Source organism: Aotus nancymaae, unplaced genomic scaffold (assembly GCF_030222135.1).
Source record: "Aotus nancymaae isolate 86718 unplaced genomic scaffold, 86718_ANA_hifiasm-v0.15.2.pri h1tg000004l, whole genome shotgun sequence".
Taxonomy (NCBI): domain Eukaryota; kingdom Metazoa; phylum Chordata; class Mammalia; order Primates; family Aotidae; genus Aotus; species Aotus nancymaae.
This window is the reverse complement of record NW_026988415.1, coordinates 46212437-46226738: the sequence shown is the minus strand read 5'-3', so window position 1 is coordinate 46226738 and position 14302 is coordinate 46212437. Positions and strand designations below refer to the sequence as shown.

At 40.9% G+C, this 14302-nt stretch overlaps 1 protein-coding gene across 1 annotated transcript in view; it reads right to left on the bottom strand.

Moving 5' to 3' along the window:
* The window catches only part of SYTL4 (synaptotagmin like 4), a 54474-nt gene that overhangs the window by 39968 nt on the left and 204 nt on the right, over nucleotides 1–14302 (bottom strand). Inside the window, exon 2 of the mRNA XM_064362608.1 lies at nucleotides 13805–13904. The gene's annotated coding sequence lies outside the window, so the exon portion shown is untranslated. The remainder of the gene's footprint in view (nucleotides 1–13804; nucleotides 13905–14302) is intronic.

Here is a 14302-nt window from a genome sequence, read left to right as displayed (position 1 = left end):
ACAAATTGCCGTATGTTTTCATGATTCTGCTTGCATAGAGATATGATGTATGTTAATTAGGAAAGAATAAATCATTCTGATGATTGTAATGCAGTTGCTTTTATGGAAGTAGTATAGCATAATGAATAAGAATTTTTGCTGCCATCAGGCACATTCAAAAGTGGACTCTAGGCTGGGTGAGGTGGCTCATGCCTGTAATCCTAGCACTTTGGAAAGCTGAGATGGGACGATCGCTTGAGCCCAGGAGTTTGAGACCAGCCTGGGCAAATGGTGAAACCCCATCTCAACAAACACACACACACACACACACACACACACACACACACACACACACAAGCCAGGTGTGGTGGTGCGTGCCTGTAATCCCAGCTACTTGGAAGGCTGAGGTGGGAGGATCTCCTGAGTCTGGGAGACTGAGGCTGCAGTGAGCCGACATTGGGCCACTGCACTCCAGCCTGGGCGACAGAGTAAGACCTTTTCTCTCAAAAAAAAAAAAAAAAAAAAAAAGTGGACTCTATTAACTAACTGTGACAAAGACAATGATAGTATTTAAAGCAGATCAATCTAAAGTACTGTCAAAACTAACACTATTTGTGTGGGTTTCCAGAACATGGGGGAAGCATAGCCCTAAAGGGTACCAAAATCCAGTATCCATGGGCAGGGGACTATTTATTTGATAATCTAAAGGTAAAAGAGTTGATTTTAGAGCACGAAAAAATGAGACCAAATCCAGGGTATATGGTGGTCTTCAAAACTTAAAAAAAAAAAAAAATTCCAGTAGAAAAGAAAGCTTCCAGGGATGCAGGGCTTCCTAAAATCCCCTTGTCTGGATCCAGCCACCTATGTAGAAAAACACCAATGGATAACATCTTACCAGTAACATTTGCATGAGTATACAACATTGCTTACAATCAATAATATTTGCATTAGGATACTGTGTTGGTTATTGTATCAACTGCCCCTTTCAATTTTAGGGTTCTCTCCTAGAAAACTATAAATATGCTTATTAAAATGTATCTGTCTCAGATACCTATTCCAGGCTACTGAGGCAAATGCAGGGACAATTTAAATTACAAAGCTGCTAAGTCTGGCTTCTTAAAAGTTTCAAAGTTCCCTTTGGATTCAGACCCCCAACTCCCATCTCCCCAAATCCTCTCTGGCTCTTGAGTTAAATAATATAAATTATCTGGCCCCGAAGACTTTTCTGTAAGACTGCCCTCTGCTGCCCTGGTAAGATGCTGTCCCTCTTAATGTGTGCATAGTTTTAGGCCTTCCAAATCCTACTTCTTTCCCTTTCATGGAGCTCTGTATTCTGCACTGTTTACAGAATGCTCACTAGTTAGGAGGGCCAACTATGTGCTAAGCAGTACAGGAGCTGGCTAAGAATAAAAGAAAAGAGTGTAGACCATGTGCACCGAGTTCACAGTTTAGTAACAGAGACAGTTAAATAATCATTAAAAAAAAACATGGTAACCAAAGAAATACATGCATGAGATATTATAAGACTACTAAAGGAGGGCACATAATTCAGCTTGGGAAAAGGGAACTAGAAAGAGAATATCCAGCAGTAGCACATGAACTGATTGTAAATTAATGTGTATCAGCTGGATAAGCAGGAGAAAGAGGGCTTTCCAGGCAAAGTGCATAGCATTTACAAAAGCATGGAGACATAAAGCAATGTGGTATGAGCAAGTAGTGCAATGATGCTGTTTGGTTTAAATTGTAAGGGAGAATGCAGAAAAGGCAGGTGGGGAATCACATTGTATGTGGCTGGCAGGTACTCCCTATGCTATGCTCAAAAATACAGCTAATTAGCCATTGACAACAGAAATCATTGAAGCGTTTTAGGTAAGGCAAGGACTTGTTAGGGCACTCTGACAATTTTGCAGAATGTGGATTTGAGGGATTTGAGGAGGCTGTGACATAAATCCAGGGCAAAGATAACTAACGAGAGCCAAGAGTAGAGGGCAGAGCAGCTCTAGAGATGGAAAGGGGCATATTAAAGACATAATATGGAGAGAAAATCTGCAGGACCTGTGAATGTTCTATAACGCAAGTACGGCCTCTTCTACTAGGACTTGGAGTTCTGATGTTCTAGATTTTTAATTAAGGACAGCATAGCATAGAATTGTGATTAAAGGCACTGGATCTGAGCTGCCTGGGTTCAAATCGCAGCTTTGGTTTTCCCTGAGTTAACTCTGGGCAAGTTATTTAACCTCCTCGAGTCTGTGTCCCCATTTGTAAAAATGAGGATTAATAATAAGAGCTTCTGCCTATGGCTGTGAGGATTCGAGCACGCATCACGAGTAATAGGCATAGCATACTGCCTGGCCTAGAGTAAGTGCCCAATATTGGTAGCTGTTTAGTCTTAATTATTATTAACCATATGCTTTGGAAAATATATGAGCATATGGCTGTTTTGACATCTTTCTATGAAATTTGAGAAATCTAATCAGCATTCTTGCCTAGATGTAAGGTCACCGTACCTCTCTGCATGGAGGGAGGCTGACAAGCATAAATATGAAGCAAATGTTAGTAATTAGATATGATCAGTTTAAAGGATATTTATTTATACACTGTTCCAGACAGGATTTAAAGTGACTTACAAAGATTCATAAAACATCAAAAAATAGCATAAATTTTAAAAATAGTATCAAAAAGAAGAAAAATAGAGGTGGAGACAAAGTGGTGGAGTCAGTATCAAGACTCCAAAACCAAAGGGCAACTGAGGCTTCTTAGGAGTCAGCTGGGGTCTAGACACCCCAACTGTCCATCCATGGAGCACATCTATGCCTCACATAAAGTGCCCTAGGGCCTACCTTCACTGAGTCCATTCTCAAAAGTTGCATGGGTGCAAAGCTGGATTTTTCCCCTAACAATGAGAAATTTACAACTAGCTCTTAATTTTACAAGATTCTGATTTTGTACTAAGGTTTTGGCTCCCTACAATCCTTTTCAAAATAGATTCTACAAAAGTCGAGTTTGCATGTGCTGAAGCATTTTGTTGGTTTCACTCCTTTTTTTTTCTTTTTTGAGATGGAGTCTCACTCTGTTGCCCAGTCTGGAGTGCAGTGGCATGATTTCAGCTCACCATAACCTCCACCTCCTGGTTTCAAGTGATTCTCCTGCCTCAGCCTCCCCAGTAGCTGGGATTACAGGCACGTGCCAGTATGCCTGGTTAATTTTTGTATTTTTAATATAGACAAGGTTTCACCATGTTGGCCAGACTGGTCTTGAACTCCTGACCTTGTAATCTGCCTGCCTCAGCCTCCCAAAGTGCTGGGATAACAGGTGTGAGCCACCGTGCCTGGCCGGTTTTCACTCCTTTTAAGATATCTATCAACTGACAAAGATAACGAAGATGATAACAATGATAGCTAACACTTCTATAATGTTTATTATGTACCAGGCACTTTTCTAAGCACTTTATTTAGTCCTCACAATCACACTATGAGGTAGGTACTATATTATTATGTTCTACAAATGAGGAAAGTGAGGCACAGATTGAGCAAATAACTAGCTCAAGGTCACATGCCCTGTAAGTGACAGTCTGGTTTTTGGACCCAGGCAGTCTGGTTCCAGAGTCCAAGCTCTTAACTGCTACATTATATTATATTGTCTCTTCATATTCTGGCAATATTGCTCTATATGGTGATTTTTGGAAAAGGGGACATCAACCTCAGGAACTTGAGGTGGTGTTTCTAAAAGTCTTCAGCTAATAACAAACACAATGCTTGAGAGGCCCTTTGTCTCGCTTACTTTCTCAGTCCCCTGACCTTCTCCTGCAATATATGTAACAGGCTCAGAGCAACTGTAGCTCAAAGCAACATGATACACAAGAAAATAATTCATTCCCCTCATCCAGGGCATCCCTTCTAAAAGATAGCAGGCACATAATGGTGGGGCAGGGGGTGGGGGTAGGCAGCAGGGTGGAAGAAGGCAGTGGTAGTAACTAAAATATCTCTTTTGTTAGCTCTTAGAATCATATGTGGGGACAATTTCCTCCAGATGGAATCCATATAGCTACCTTTCAATACCAACAAATTCTATTCATAAATGCTTTGAAGAAATTCCCACTTAAAATAATATATACTACTCTAAAAGCAAGCCCCAGAGGGAAGTCAGATATCTTAGTACTATATATTCATTTCTCCCTCAGAGTAGTTGTTTTGGATACGTGGAAATGTGGTCTTTCATGATTTCCCACTTTTTTCCCCTGCTCCTCAGCAACTCTAGAAGGTGCCTTAAACCCACCACCAATCCTAGAAGGCAGATCTCCATAAATGTGGTACATAGATGTAAGTCTAAAATATTATAAAAACAAGATCATGTGTCCAAACACCCTACTTGGCAAGAGGAAAAATACACATATTAAAACAAATCGCATTTAGCTACATTTGAAGCTTCCTCTAACAAGAGCCAGGCACAAGAGCCTCATAGGTTGATGAGTGTAGGATGGCCAGTTTACCCTCTTCTCTGCCAAAGACCCCTTCCTTAACAGCCCATTTTTTAGAATTTTTAAAAATCTAAAATCCCCAACTAAAAGAATGGACTGTTTTAAAATCTAGGTCATTTATATGTATAAAACATTTTAAGTCCAGTAAGAGCTGACACATTGTTATTTTTCAATAAGCCTCATCACCTCCCACGCAGAACGCTATTACCTTTCCTTAGTCAACAAGCTTTGATAATGCATCACCCCCGCAGGGAAGACCCTCTTCTCCTGCCAGGATCACAGATGGTGGGGATTTCTAAACTGAACTCTAGCTGGCATCTGATTATTTCTTGCAGACCATGTCACCTAAAACTTACCCACACAGTCCCCTTAAATGTGAAATCATCATCGTTCATGACTAATCCAGCCCATGTTCACACATAACTGTGATTTCATGCATTTGGTTTCTTTTTAATTTTAGGGATGCTGTGATCTGGCTATGGCCACAGAAACCTTAAAACAATAAAAAATAACCTGTAGTTGAATTTAAATTGTGACAGGTAATTTTAAACTGTTATAAGATGCCAAATGCTCATTTCTTTCAAATAAAATATTAATAAATATATACATGAGCATATGTACATTAAAAGATAGGTATAGAGAATATAAAAATAAATGTGAAATATTAACTTATTACAAGCCCTTTTTCCCTCCTAAACTGCTTAACCATAATTACTTTACACATTACATCAAATCCCTAGAGCAAGATTAGTACATGCATTATCAACATCTGGTCTACAGCTAGAAGCAATATCTTAATATTTTTAAAAAATAAAGTATAAAAAATTAAAACCATTGAAATGTTCAAATTAGATTTGTATATATTTGTTTATTTTCAATATTGACACAGTAAATAAAAGTATCTTAAAAAGTTATAAGGGGAAAAGAGGTATGAGTTTTCATAATTCAGTTAGTATAACTTGAGATAAAGCAAGATACTCAAAATGTCTAGATGGACCTTCTTAGCCCCATACATGTAAATATTTGATCCTGGTATTATTATTAGTTACGAAGAGAGCTACACATACAGGAATCAGCACATCAATGAGGATGTTCTTTTAGTTTATAAAAATAAATAATGTCCCCCACTAGATTGTAAGCTGTATGAGAGAAGGAACTTTGTTTTGTTCATCTCTGAACCTTTGGTGCCTAGAGCACAGCCTGGCTCATAATATGCACAAAATAAATATTTGTTGAATAAATGAGCTGGCATCAAGAATACCATATATCATACTCAGCCACACCCAAGAGCTTATCATCCAGGACTTCTCCACCTTTGATATCATTGATTCAACACCCCCTCTCTGACCACAATCTGTTATGCTTCTAGCCTATTCAGTCAATGAGTCCCCTCACTAGCCCCATTCCTATTCTCAGATTTCTTGAGGTGGGGGACAGTCTTCCATAGACCCTTCTGCTTTCACCTTGTCAGTTCCTTCCCATCCTTACTTCCTTTCCTAAAAAATTTAAATTCTATTGGTTTTTTCTGTTTTATTTTTACTTTATTTTATTTTTCTGAGACGTTTTCTCTCTCTGTCACCCAGGCTGGAGTGCAGTGGTGTGATCTCAGTTCACTGCAACCTCTGCCTCCTGGGTTCAAGTGATTCTCCTGCCTCAGCCTCCCAAGTATCTGGGATTACAGGTGTGGGCCACCACACCCAGTTAATTTCTGTGTTTTTAGTAGAGATGGGGTTTCACTATGTTGGCCAGGCTGGGTTTGAACTCCTGACCTCAGGTGATCCACCTGCCTCCCAAAGTGCTGGGATTACAGGTGTGAGCCACTGCACCTAGACAATTCTATTGTTTCAACTGAACTCTTGTCAATAACCTAAATAATGCATAATATCACTGCAAATATCTGATTTAAAAAAAAACATAGCTCTTCTAAGCCCAACTGTTATATTTTATGCCTGCACAAGGACTCCTGAGGTCTACCGGAGGAAAAAAAATCACTCTGGTAGATTATTATCCATATGAATCCTTGGTCACCAAGCTCACCTTAACACTGCCTGGCACTGCAACTATGCTTCCCTAGGCTGCTCTCCTGTTCTCCACCATAACTATTTCAAAACTTCTTCAAACACTACAAATATCTAACTCAAACTTTATCCCATCTCAACCCCTGTCCCATCACAACCCCTGCTCTAAGAGGTTGGCCTTAACTATTATATCATAGAGAAATAGAAGCGCAATCAGACAAGTTCCTGCTGCCAAATCTATGAACCTACTTTCATCTATGCCTATTGAGGATAATCCTCTACCTCATTCTGGATCCCTTTCCATCTGGTGTAAGGACTTTGTCCTCCAAGAACTTTGCTTTATTAAGTATTCCCTCCTTCCCACCAGCCTTTAAAGAAACTTAAGCCCCTCCTAAATAAATAAATAAATAAATAACTGCCTCCACTTCCTCATCTCCCCAATCATTTCTCAGCCCACCATAGTTTAGCTTTCTGCCTCACAGTTCTCTGAAATTGCTCTAAGGACACCAAGAACTTCCTAAATCCAACAGACAGTTCTTGGTCTTCCTAGATTTCTCTGGATCTTTAGTACCACTGACCACATTTTTAACAGAACCATTCCATTTTGGGAAACTTATTCTACTTATATTCGAGTAAATTCACAAGTATATATTGTGAGGATGCTCAATATTTGAAACAGCAAAAAAAAATAGAGAACATAAACATCCATCAATAGGAAACTGACTAGTTATGGTACACACATATTAGGGAATATTGTGCCTTTGTTAAAAAGAAGGGGGTGCTGTAGTTCTATATATACTGACACTGAAATCATAATAAGTTTAAAAAATGCAAATTAGACATATTATGATTCCATTTTTATTTTTTTACATTGTAGACAGATTGGATCATGGATGAATGGAAAAATATCTGGAAAGAAATACAATCTTAACTTTGTTACCTCTGGAGAGTGGGATAAACAGGAACAGAAGATTTGTATGTTACCTTTTATTGGGATAAGTGATAAAAATGTAGTCCCATCCCTAAGCACAGTAACACTTCTAAACTAGGTAAGAAAAAAATTTCACAGGAGATCAAAAGGGAATGGCTGTAGAGACTAGGGGAAGATATTTTAAGTTCGCCAGGGCTAAGAGAGGAAGGAGAGAAGTGTAGCTAATGGTTTCAAACATGGAACGAGAGATCTATTAAAAACAAGAAGAGGTAAATATCCGATACAGAGTGTGAACAGATAATTCTTAAAGGGGAAAAATCAGATGGCAAATAGATATCAAAAAGAAAAAGTTTCACTCCTACTGGCAATAAAGATTTCTTATGTTTGCTTATTGATTCAGCAAAATTTTAGAAAGACTATTTTCAATTTTTAAAAAGGATCTAAGAGATACTCTCATATTTCATTGGCAAATATAAACTGGTAAGACCTGTTAAAAAGCAATGTGACAATTTGATTTCTAAAAAACTGAACTTCACAGAACTTATCACAATTGTAATTAAGCAATTTTGTGAGACAATATTTAACACATGATTCTCCTGCTGAAATCAGTTCCAGGAGCAAAAAAAGGCCATCATCTACCTTCTTCTCAGCTGTATTTCATGCATCTAGCTGGATGGATGGATGGACAGATAGATGGATGGATGGATGGATAAATCCATCTTAGGATCCTGGCTGTAGGCTTGCAGTTGGTGCAATGTAAATCCTCAGTAAAACAACACAGAGTATGGACACACATTGTAGGCCCTCAGTAAATCAAATCATGCTTTCTGATAAGTTTCAAGACACTGATACTAAAGGTATTCTGATGCTTGAATTGACAGAGCTACAATCAAGAAGCAGTGTAGATGCCATTGAAATTTTCCATCTCTTAAAACTTACTCAAGTTCTGTAATCCCAGCACTTTGGGAGGCCGAGGCGGGTGGATCACGAGGTCAAGAGATCGAGACCATCCTGGTCAACATGGTGAAACCCCGTCTCTACTAATACAAAAAATTAGCTGGGCACGGTGGCGCGTGCCTGTAATCCCAGCTACTCAGGAGGCTGAGGCAGGAGAATTGCCTGAACCCAGGAGGCGGAGATTGCGGTGAGTCGCGCCATTGCGCTCCAGCCTGGGTATCAAGAGCGAAACTCCGTCTCAAAAAAAAAAAAAAAAAAAAAAAAACTTACTCAAGTTCAAGTTAGGTTTAGATAGCCACAGATATGAATATGAAAGCCACAGTGGTCCATCAATTAAACTATTCTTCTACCGGGGCCATCCAATCTCTGGCCCTCTCCCTATTTCTGTCACAGTCACCCCAAAAAATCCCCCATATTAGATTGTCCACATTCTGTTTCTATACCTGGTCTGATGAGTACTTCCAGAGAGAATGGATACAGGGCTCTGTGACTTGAAGCAGAGACCAATTCAAGTTACCCAAGCCATTTTTAAATTTTTTTCCAGTTTTATGGAAGTATACTTGACAAAAACTGTACATATTTATGGTACACAGCATGATATTTTGAAATACATATAGATAACCTGGATAATATGCCCCTAAAGAACTCCTCTTTTCATCTCTCTCTCAAATGCTATTCCAACCCTTCACCATTCTTCTCTTCACTCTCTGGTCAACCTTTTACTCTTTTGTTGTGGGGAGTGGGGGGCGGCTCTCTCAAAATAGTGTCCCTCCACAGCTCCTTCTTTCTTCATAGTTTTCACTAAGAGGATCAGTGAATCTTCTTGTCTCAATGGAAGAGCCACCACTCTTTCTCTAAGGCTAGTCTTTTCCCTCCTATCACTCTGGCACTCCCACCTTCTGACTTTCTCAGGGACCTTGCATCATCAAGCTGTATGCCATCTGCACATAAGTGAGTTCATCTATCTCTTATATTTAAAGTAAAACAAAAGTAAATAAAACAGCCTCTGTTGTCCCCCGAGTCTTACTGTCTACTTAACTGTCTATAAAGAACACCCTCTCCTTCCCATCATAGCCAAGCTTCTTCAATGTATTATACTACATTTTTTTAAATAATATAAATTTATGAGGTACACATGCAATTCTGTTACATATGCAGTGGTTAAGTCAGAGACTTTAGGGTATCTATCACCTGAATAATATACATTGTACCCATTAAGAAATTTCTCATCATCTACCCTTCTCCCACCCCTCACCCTTCTGAGTCTCCACTGTCTATCATCCCACTCTCCATGTCCATGTGTATATACCATATGTTTTATCAGTCCTTCTCAGTCCTCACTGCCCAACCCTCTACAATCTGGCTTCACTCCTCCTGCTGCACTGATGTTGTCACTGGCCTCCTAATTGCCAAATCTAATGAACATGTTTTTAAAATGTTTTATAGTGGGCTTTATCTGATTACAAGAGGGGTACGCATCATGAACAAAGTTATGACATATGGCAGACTAGAGAAGAAAAACTTGTACTATATAACAGGCAATAGGTAAATATACCGAATAAATAGTGTTCTTACAAACAAATCAAATATATAAACCAAAAGATAAATTGCAAAGGATATAAAGGAGCAAGTCTCGGAAAAATACAAACAGCTAACACACATGAAGAGATGCTCAGCCACACTAGCGATCAGAGAAATGCCAAGTTAAATCAGTTAGACACTATTTTTCACCTATCAGATTGGCAAAAATTAAAAGCATCATCCATCCTCAGCAAGGCCATGAGGAAAACCACTTGCAATGGTGAAAGGGTAAACCTTCTTGGATGTCACTCTGGTGATGCCTATTTAAATTGTTTAATGTATATATCCTTTGACCTAATAATTCTTCTACTAGAAAGCTATCCCACAAAAACACTTGTATATATAGATCCTTGAGCATTATGAAAAGATGTTTGTAGTAGCCTTGTGGTGGCTTGGACTAGGGCGATAGTCAGAGGAGATGGAGATACATGGCAGAATACATGATACAGTCTGAAGATCAGGTCAGCAGGACTCCCTAATGAATTAAATTAGGTGGAGGGAAGTGAGAGAAAAAGAAGAATCAAGGGTAATCTTAGGTTCTTGGTTTGAGCAACTGAATGGATGATGGTGACATTTTACTAAGACAGGGAGTGCTGAGGGAAGAAGGTGGGAATACCAGGGCAATTGGGAGTGCTGTTTTGGCCCCGTTACATTTGAGAGGTCTGATAGACAAGCAGAGATGTCAAATAGGTCATTGGATATATGAGGCTGCGGCTTAGAAGAAAGGCCTGAGTCACAAACATAACTTTGGGAGTGATAAGTGTCTAGATAGATGTTCTTTAAAGCCATGTGGCTGGATGAGAGCCTCTGTGAAGATTTTGGATGGAGAAAAGTCCAGGGACTGAACCCTGCGTCACTGCGATATTCAAAGGCTTGGGAGACAAATTTAGTAGAAAAAGAAACTGGTCAGTTTTTTGTACAAATTTGAGTTTCAAAGAAGTTAGCATACATTAAATGATGAGAATAACATATTTACCACCTTATGAAGGGCCCAACTTTTTCCAAGTCTGTCTTCAAAGAGATTCTGGTCTCTTCCTTTCTGAACATTTCAAAGCACTTTTAAACAGAATAGCACTTTTTTCATTTATGTTACATAGTGGTTTCTTCATACTGCACAATCGTCCTAGTAGAAAAGTAGTTAAGTACAACACAAACAGCACTCAGCTATGGCTTTTCCATGAAGTTCCATAATCCAATAACCACCTCACACCAAAAAGGCTATGGGTGACTTGAAACCGGAAGCCTAATTTGTGGCATCCGTTATTCTTTTGAGCTGTTCACTTCCCCATCGCACAGTAATTTTCTCCAGCCTCTTACTGAGCTTGCAAAAAACCTGAAAGGCCTCAAGACATCTGACAATCCACACCCCTTCCTCCCAGTGCAGCCCCCCTTCCTACCAACAAGAAGCACAACACTTTTATATTTCCACTTTTAAACTTTAGAGATTTCCAACCAGAGACCCATACTTTTAAAAAGTAAGAGAGAGGAAGTACTTCTAACTAGGTCAAAGTTGGCATCAGGAATGAAATGTCAAAGCAAAACTCAGCAGAAATAAAGCTGAGTTCTGGGCCTGGGGCAAACTTACACATGTAGGGTGACAAACTGGGTAGGCTTTCAGGTCCAGAAGTGCCTAATTCCAAGAGTGCCAAATTCCTAGAATGGTAATGTCATTCATTCATTAACAAATATTAGTATGCACCTATGATGTACCAAGGACTGTTCTGGGTCCCAGAGTCTACCGGTGAATACAACAGACAGTAATCCCTACCCACAGGGTGTTTATGCTATGGTGGGTGAGGGAGTAGGAGGGCAGACAATAAGCAAGAAAGATATAATAAGGTAGGGAAAGGGCATATGGAATGTTCAGGGAAGGGATTACACGTTGAAATAGGGCAGTCAGGGCAAACTCCTTAGCTGTGGCATTTCAAATACCTCAGAAAGGTGTCTTCTGTACCTCAACCCCACCATCACCAGACCTCAGCCCCTTGAAGGCATGGCATGGTATGTCCAGTTACTGGCACAAATATTTGCCAGTATCTTACGTTTAAGACAAAGGGAGCTCCAAGATCCAGACCTTGCCTTTAGAGAAGTTACAATCTTCCAGGTTGTTTTTCTACCTGAGCAGTGTTAAGGGCTTTACTGAGGTGTAAACAAAGTGCTTTAGGACACAGAATAACTGGCAATTCTGCTTGGGGGAAGAAGTATGTGTTCAGTAAGGCCTTCCAAAGGAGGTGACTTTAGAACTCAATCTTGAGGGATGGATAGGAATTAATGTTAGAGGAGAGAGTGTGGGGGAAGAAAGTTAGCTTTTGAGGAAGAAAAAATAAGAACAGTTTCAGCAAAGTCCGAGAGATGGGAATAGGGAGGACATTTTCTTCCTATCCCTGCCTATGGTACTCCATCCGATGACAAAACTAGCACACGATCACTCTCAGGCTTTCTGGTATGGCTGACGGGAAATCTATATCACTTACCACTTTCTCATTTGTCCCCTAGCCAGTAGGAGAGGAAGAAGTTGAGTCAGGCACACATCCCTAGAATCCAGGGTTACCCTCTCCTAACTTCAGGACAATTACCACAAAGCCGAGAACCCAGGAGATTTCATTCATCCAAGTACACTCACATGTGTACTTATAGTGGTAATATGGCAACTGGTCCATGTTGGAAATGAAATGGGTAAGACATCAGTGAGGTAAGTGGTCCATAGTCTCTGCAGTGCATCTAGGGTGGAATCAAGGAGCAAAACATATACTTGGGCTTCGAAGGAAAATTTTTAATCACTTAGTCTTCATCCATGAGCTATTCAGTGTTTCCAACATTCAAGACAATAGAGGTGATGTGACAGGATAGGAACACAAGCTCTGCCTCCATTTGAGATTTTGGGGCAAGGCACTTAACCTCTGAGTCTCTTTTTCATCATAATATGGTTATAACAGTAGCACCTACTGTATAGATTTATTGTGAGGATTGCATAATTATGTAAAGAACTTATCACCATGTCTGGCTCAATGGCTAACGACCATTACTAGTAGCAGCCTTTAAGGGGAAAAGCTCAGAGAGCCAGAATGCTACATGCACTCACAGATCAGTTACCCCAGAAAAAGCCTCCAAGCTCCATTTCACTGCTCTGACCAAGAGTGAAACACCTGAAATTGTGTCACCAGAAATGTTCACGCCCTGCCCAAAAAGAGCCTCACAAGCCAAGTTGGTGGTGCTTTTCTACTACGGTTTCCAACAGGTGCTAAAAACCAAACCACCAAAAAAATCAGAAAACTTCATCAAGGCCACAATTCTGCATTAAACATTGTTCCCACAGCGACAAAAGTCTAAGTCATTAATACCTCAATATTAATAGATTTATGAGAGGTGAGGAGCTTAAAGAGCAGAAATGAAACCAGTTAAATATAGGAGGTCCAGGATGTACAGAAGACTAATTTTTGCCACAAATATAGAAAGTCTAGGGTCAACCCTGCCAAGAACAGTATTCTGGAAGGCTAGGTCCTCTAGTCCTGAAGAAGCAGGGAACCGGGAGAAGAAAAGCTTTGTTACTTAGAAACTCACCACTTTTCAAGCCACCAGATTTCTAACCAAATGATTTCACCACCAAAAATCCTATCTCATTCAATGTTAAGGGTTGGAGGTACATCTTTTTCTGCCCCATCACAAACCATCACAGCAGACAGAAGCATTCTGCGCCCCTTCTGAGATCTCGGGGACCCTACTCCAGGACCAGATCTCCCACACCCTGCTTGAAGAGCAGTGAGATAAAGCAGCTCCAGAGCACACAGCCCTGTCCCCAGCCCCAAGCGCAGACGGAGCCCACTGAGGCAGGACTCCAGCCAAACAGCCTCCAGCCCTTACCTGTGACTGACTGGCCGATGCTGATGTCGGAGAAGCCAACGCAGCGTTGTCGAAAGTCCGAAGAGAGTGCGAATTAGCGACCCCGTTCGATGGCCAAGCCCTGCGAGAGGAACCCACAAAAAGGTGACTGGACGCCTTGTACAGCGCATTTCCCGCTAGGAGTTCAGCCCCGCCCCCGCCCCCCAGGGCCAGCTCTCGAGAGGGACACCAGCTCCGGCTGGCGGGAAAAGCCCGGGCAATCAGCTCGAGGGGAGCTGGAGAGGAGAGGGGAGGCGACTCCCAGAGGGGCACAGCCCGCTTTCGTGTCAGGTGGGTCAGGGAAGGGGCCAGAAGAGACTCTGGAAAAAGAAAAGTGGCCAGGAGGGACCGCCCAACCAGACGGGATTCCAAGCCTGGGGGGTGCGGTCCGGAGAGGCAGACGGGGAGAGGGGAGACGTAGTCAGCTAGGGAGAAGGAAAAACTGGGGGAGCAAAGAGCGGGTAGGGAATACGCAAGACC